This window comes from Cucumis melo, chromosome 10 (assembly GCF_025177605.1).
Source record: "Cucumis melo cultivar AY chromosome 10, USDA_Cmelo_AY_1.0, whole genome shotgun sequence".
Classification (NCBI taxonomy): domain Eukaryota; kingdom Viridiplantae; phylum Streptophyta; class Magnoliopsida; order Cucurbitales; family Cucurbitaceae; genus Cucumis; species Cucumis melo.
The window spans coordinates 7,459,994-7,465,869 of record NC_066866.1 but is presented as its reverse complement, the minus strand read 5'-3'; the positions used below and the strand labels follow the sequence as shown (position 1 = coordinate 7,465,869).

Here is a 5,876-nt window from a genome sequence, read left to right as displayed (position 1 = left end):
ATAATAATAATAATAATAATAATAATAATAATAATATATAATAATAATAATAATAATAATAATAATGATAATGATAATAATAATAATAATGATAATCATAATAATAATACTAATAATAATAATAATAATAATAATAATAATATATACTAATAATGATAATAATAATAATAATAACAACAACACTAAACATAATAATAGTAGTAATAATAATAATAATAATAATAATAATAATAATAATAATAATAATAAAAATAACAACATAATATTAAATTAAAACAAAGAAGTCGTGTACCCGGTACACGACTTCTTGCCACGTTGGACGGGACTTGGACGGTAATCAAAATAAAACAATAATTTGGTTTGTATTACTTGCAATCTTTCAATATGATTTTGTTGACGAAGTACAAACTTTCTCCGTGGAACACGGTATAGAAGCTTTAGGGCAAATATGTGCTAGAACCACAGAGCGCGTAGATCACATTATTCAACAGACTCGACGAATTACTGTTGCTGACACAGATCGTAGACGCATGCGACGTAGACGACGACGGCAAGGCGATGATGTCGTAGAGGGTGATGAGGATAATTAAAAGTTTGTAAATTAATTTTGAATTCTTGTTAATTTCAATTAAAAATGTATAAGACATTGTTAATTAATTTTTTAAATGTCTAACCTTTTTATAAGTATGGTAGTTTTTTACTAAGAAATTTGACTATAAACTCTTGAAAACTTACACATTTAGTACACAAACAATTTATCTCGATTCAATTGAAATTTATAACATATCGTTTACACCGAAATTATATTAAAATCTTCATAAAGGAAACTAACACAAGTATTTGCTAAACATAATTTGAGTTGTCATCCAATAATAATTCTAATAATAATAATAATAATAATATTGATAAAAATAATAATAACATAATAATACTAATAATAATAATAATAACAATAATAATAATAATAATAATAATAATAATAATAATAATAATAATAATAATAATAATAATAATAATAATAATAATAACAACACTAAACATAATAGTAGTAATAATAATTTTATCCATTCCTTCCTTTCCTAATAATAATACTAATAATAATAATAATAAAAAATAACAACATAATATTAAATTAAAACAAAGAAGTCGTGTACCCGGTACACGACTTCTTGCCACGTTGGACGGGACTTGGACGGTCAACAAGTCCAAGCTGATGTGGAAGTCGTGTACCCCGTACACGACTTCCATGCAAGTCGTGTATGAGGTACACGAATTCATGGTAAATCGTGTACCTCATACACGATTTCCTTCCAAAATTCCAAATTCACTCTATTTTTGAAAATATTTTGCCCCATCACCCTATTTTTGCAATTTCTTTTCACCTCACCCTATTTTTGTCAATAATTTCAAAAAAAAAAACCATATTTCTTAGAATAACCCTTCAAAATTTTTCAAAATTTCCTCAAATTTTAAACTCGCGCCTTCCCCAATTTTTTCTTCACTTTGTGTCGCTCCATCACCGAGCGCTGTTCTTCTTCAGCTTGGTCAAGGTCACTCTGTCATCGTCGTTCCGAGCGTTCTTCTTCAACCGAACGTTCATTCGTTCCAAACTTCTTCAGCTGAACGTGTAGGTCAAGCGTTGTTCTATCTTCCATTATCGACACACTTCTGGACGTTTAGATCTTTTCAAGCCTCTTTGCATTTTTTAAGCTTCGATTGGTTCTCCTACCTGTGTCTTGATTTTGTTGAAGGTGAGTGGTGGAGATTTAATAGTTAGGTTAAATCTTGTGGTACGCTTCTTAAACTTTTTGGTTTCTTTTTAATTTTATCATCTTTTAGCTTTAACCTTGATTTTGAATGTTTTTTGAGAAATTCCATTCTGTTTTGCGATGTTATTGAAAATGAACTGTGTCTGAAAATCTTAGTCATCGCATTCGAATTGTGTATAAGCTTTTCTTCTTCCATTTTCTCATTTCCCATTGACCCCTTTTCTCTAAAATGAGAGAAAATAGTTTCTTATATTCACTCACTTCCTTCTTCCTGGTTTTGAGCTTCAGCTGCATCAATGGTGAAGACCCATATAAGTTTTTTACTTGGAATATCACATATGGAGACATTTGGCCTCTTGGAGTAAAGGAACAGGTATTAGTTTTGTATCAATGCAACACTCATTCTCTTGTTTAGCTTAAAGATGTATTTCCCACAGTGTGCGTGTGTTTTTTTCTTTTTCAAGGTATTTTGATTAATGGGCAATTTCGAGGGCCACAAATTGAGGCAGTTACTAATGAGAATTTGATTATCAATGTCTTTAATAGTTTAGACGAGCCTTTCCTGATCTCCTGGTTGGTTTTTCTTTTTCATTTTTACCTTTTTCCGTTTTTGTTCACAACTTGTATGAAGAAATGCCTCCATTGTCTGACTTGGTTGGATTCATGATCTTAATCAATCCATTTCTTGCTTTCTCTTTATGATGTTATAATTTTGGATTATCGAATTTTCATTATGGACTATTTTCCACGTAGGAAACTTGGAATGATTGGACAACTTGAAATTTTCATTATAATGCTTGCATATTCTTGAATGTACAAAAGCTTTTCGTCTCATTTTCCCCTTCTTCTTCACCGCTTCTCCAAGGTCTGCCATTCTTCTTCTCTCTTCAATTATCTTCCAGTTTTCGAATCCATTTCTCTAATTGGAATTCATGGTTTTTTTTTTTTTTATATATATATTTCTTGTAGGCATGTGGTGCTTGCTCCTGAACTGGCGAAACTTCTCCCCAAGAATCGCCTCTTTCTGAAGTAAGTATTTCATGGTTCTTCTGTATAATCATTATTTCTTGTGTGGAATCCTATTGTGATAATCAGAGACGAACTAAAATTGGAAGTGGAAGAGATCTCTCTCTTAATCATGGGCTTCTTTTACTCTGATTGTGCGATAGAAGCTGAATACATTTGAGATATGTGTAATTTGATTATGCAATAGATTGATTGCGTGATGATTAATCTAAAGTAAATATTTCTCGATTCTCCTCCATATCATAATTTCTTGTGTGAAATCCTATTCTGCTAATTGAGAAGAAAACGAAATAAAAATTTGCTTCAAGAATTTGCATTTTGTTGGGTAAAGAAATTTTCTTTCCCATCCGAAAATTTTCTCTGGATCTCTTTCTTTTTACTGACTCCATTGTTATAATTAGAATGATTTGTAATCTGCTGATTATATATAAATTTTATGTGTTTTTACTTGTATTCTTAACTCAATTTCTCTAAACAAGAAAAAAATGCAAATCTCTATGTATCGAATCTCTTGTTTATGTTTATCATTTCAATTATATTTTTAAAGAACTGAATAACAATCTTGGAATAGATCGATTTTTTTTTTATGTTCTTGATTTGTTCATCATTTTAGTTTGTAATTGTTGAAATTAATAAAAAAAGGAAAAAAATTTCTTGAAACATTATTGTTCATAATATCTTGTTCTAATAGACAAAATTGTAATTCACAATCTCTTTTATCTCAGTTTTTATATTTGAACAAAGCCTTGAATCATGGGTCTAACTTGTTTTTCTTTTTTAATAAAACTTGGAAGCTGGTTGACTGTTTGTAAAAGTTGTAGTATTCTTTGTTTAATTTGTTTGTTTAATATGAAGATTCCACATAATTACCTAACAACTTTAACATTTATAATGTTAGTGTAACAATTTGTTTATTTAAATAGTTTCTTCAAAGTGTTAATGGATAGGAAGGTAGTCAAATAATACTTTAAAATTGTTTGTTTAGACATTTGTCACCTAAAATTAGGACTAATTTCTACTCCTTTTTTCCTTTTACATATAAATAATAGTTTGTTATTTTAATGTGTTTTGAATTAAATAAAACAGCCTCTACAGTTACTGTATCTGTTGTCCTTCATTCTGATGGAAGTTAAAGCTTGTTTATGTACTTGGTTGTTTTTACTACAAGACACCTCCTCCCTAGAAATGTTGTTGTCCTCTATTCTGATGGAAATCAAAGCTTGTTCTTACCTTATTGTACTTTAATATGAAAGATACCTTACTACAAATGTTATTTTAGAGAACAAATGGTGAAGTTTGTTTTTGATATCATATAACTAGAAGATTTGGTGGTTTATGTGCTTAAATCGGAAAACCCTATGCGAAAGTTTTTGTGTTGTAGCTTGCACATTATCGTTCTTTCCTTTTCATTGTTACTTTTTATTGCCATGAGAACTCTTCTTGTCTGTGTTTGTTATATTTGTTGTTTGAGCTAGCATTCATTAGAGATTGTGAAAAAAATCTTTTATCTGGTCAAACTATACAATAGAATTTTTGCTTTCATGGAACTATGGCATCCATTAAGATGTTTTTACTAAGGAGACAAACCTGTAAATAATAACACCTTGTACCCTAATAGCATTGCAGAATACTCTATGGAAAACTCAATCATCAAACCAACTTACATGCTGACATATGAAAGTGCATCGGAGTTGCTTAGTTTGAACTTGGAAGAGGAGGCTGAACTTAAAATTCTATCTGAGGCTACAACTTTACGATTAGCATGACGAAGACAACAGGTGCCTCTATAACCATAGTGGCTTAAATTATTGGCAAGAATGTTGGTTGTTTATTAATCAGGCTCTGATAAAAACCGTTTAGTTAGAAACCTTTTTGTAATTTGTATCTATCATGTTTGAGGAGATTTTGTTCCTAAAAGATATGCTATTATTAGTTTCTTTCGCAAGTATTTATTTGCCTTTCATGTTCTGGTGTCATATTTTAAATTGCGTGCGGATACTATATCATGAAGTTTATGAGAGAAATTCTAAATATTGGGAGCATTGTCATCTCGAATTCGGTATGTTATATATTAAACTATTTCTTTTGTGGGTATAATAATTTTCATGAATACTAATTCATTTATTTTGCATGTTTACATATTGATACACGAAAGCCATACTCACAGGCCGAGTTAGATGAGGTGCGGGTTGAGTTGGCTGAGTTTTTGGGTTCGTACATATAATCTATGACTTATTTGTGATTCTGAAGCAGGAAACTTTTTGTTGTAGTTGATTTTTTGAATTGTTAATATGGAGGGGGTTGATTGTTATACTTTTGAGACATTGTTGTGATTTAGGGTTTAGGTGAATTGTTGATAGGTGAATTGTTCATGTGTAGGGGCCCTGGGGTTGCTGTTATGAAACTTTATGTATGGAGATGATATACTTTTGGGCTAAGTTAGTTAATTAGATGATGTTTAGTTGAATTCTTGGAAATATGATGAAATTGTTTATATTGGTTTTGTAAATGATACGAATATGATGCAAAGTTTTGGAAATGATATGAATAGATGATGTTGAGTTGTCATTTGATGAATATTTGTTGTTTATATGTATTTAAAATGGAATAATTGTTGGGCCATTATATAGGACCAATGAGAGCATAATATAGGAACAAAAATATAAATAAATTACAATTAAAAAAGATGGGAAATTGCTTTACGGTTTTGAAATGTCATGAACAATAGTTTTTTTGACGGTTTTAAAATGTCATAAACGACATTCTTGACGGTTCTTAAATGTCATGAAAAAGCATATTCTTGACGGTTACAAAATGTCATAAACAATTACTTTCTTGATGGTTAATAAATGTATTGATGAAAAATTGAATACTTGACGGTTGTCAACATTCACCTTTCTTGACGTTTTTAGCAACTGTCAAGAACTTAGTTTTTCTTGACACTTGATCCAATGACGGTTTTAAAACCGTCAAGAATAAACATTCTTGATAGTTTAAAACCGTCAAGAAAGTTTGTTTTTGTAGTAGTGTAAAAACAAAAAAGATTACACCTCTCTCATAAACCAAATTTTGTTTCCTCCT

General features: G+C 29.9%; 1 long non-coding RNA gene across 3 annotated transcripts; it reads left to right on the top strand.

Moving 5' to 3' along the window:
- The first annotated feature begins 1,475 nt into the window (after positions 1-1,475).
- Positions 1,476-5,341, top strand: LOC127151219 (uncharacterized). 3 transcript variants are annotated; one of them, XR_007823979.1, is made up of 7 exons: positions 1,487-1,751; positions 2,058-2,142; positions 2,234-2,342; positions 2,523-2,634; positions 2,739-2,798; positions 4,414-4,854; positions 4,951-5,270. It is a non-coding gene; the product is annotated as an uncharacterized LOC127151219 (long non-coding RNA). The 3 variants fall into 3 exon arrangements; XR_007823980.1 differs by having other exon boundaries at positions 4,414-5,341; XR_007823978.1 differs by lacking the exon at positions 2,234-2,342 and having other exon boundaries at positions 1,476-1,751; positions 4,414-5,270.
- Positions 5,342-5,876: the final 535 nt, after the last annotated feature.